General features: G+C 43.1%; 1 non-coding gene across 1 annotated transcript; it reads left to right on the top strand.

The window, feature by feature from the left end:
- Nucleotides 1-213: 213 nt before the first annotated feature.
- On the top strand, nucleotides 214-320 carry LOC112085659. Its single transcript, XR_002898959.1, has one exon. It is a non-coding gene; the product is annotated as a small nucleolar RNA R71 (small nucleolar RNA).
- The last annotated feature ends 541 nt before the right edge of the window (nucleotides 321-861 follow it).

The following is an 861-nucleotide window of genomic DNA, read 5'->3' as shown; positions in this document are numbered from 1 at the left end:
CTTGTCCTTTCCTCTTCAGCACTCACAGCTCCTCTTGAATTCCTTTCAAAGTTTGATCCATAAAGCTCATCACTCTGAGCTACATTCTCCACTAGGGTCATGGCATCATTGACTTCCTTGGTCATGAAATTACCATTTGAAGCTGTGTCCAAGAGAAGTCTGACCTTTGGTAAAGCACCTCTGTAAAAGGTACTTAGCAGCTGACAATCTGAGAATCCATGGTGAGGGCATTGCATGGTATACCCTCTAAATCTTTCCCAAGCCTCACAAAATGATTCATGGTTCTTCTGAATGAAACTTGGCATTTCATTTCTTAACCTTGCTGTTCTTGATGAAGAGAAGAACTTGGTTAGAAATGCTCTTTTGCATTGCTCCCAAGTTGTGACTGATCCTTGAGGTAGAGACTTTTCCCACTGATGAGCTTTGTCTCCTAGAGAAAAAGGGAACAGCCTCAACTTGAAACTGTCCTCACTCACTCCATTCATCTTAGTTATATCACAAACTCTATCAAAGTTGTCAATGTGATTTAGTTGGTCTTGTACTGCAAAGCCATGGAACCTGTTTGATTGCACCATGTTGATCAAGCCAGACTTGATCTCAAAATCGTTTTCAGGTGTTGGAGCTTGAATCCCATGTCTTTGACCCTGAGCAGTGGCTTCATCACCAGCTCCCACAACTTTTCTTGGACGTGGAGGTGGCGGGTCTTGCTGATTCTGGTGGTTTCCATTACCACCATGACCCTGTTGCCCTTGATCCATACCCAACCTCTCAATGTGCTCAGCTCTTTCTCGTTGTCTTCTTTGTGTCACTTCTGGTGTTCATACACCTGAAAACAAAGACAACACTTGAAATGTAATCAGT

The sequence above is a fragment of the Eutrema salsugineum genome, unplaced genomic scaffold (genome assembly GCF_000478725.1).
Source record: "Eutrema salsugineum unplaced genomic scaffold, Eutsalg1_0 scaffold_3, whole genome shotgun sequence".
Lineage (NCBI taxonomy): Eukaryota > Viridiplantae > Streptophyta > Magnoliopsida > Brassicales > Brassicaceae > Eutrema > Eutrema salsugineum.
Note: the sequence above shows the minus strand (reverse complement) of the source record. Positions and strands in the feature narration are given on the sequence as shown.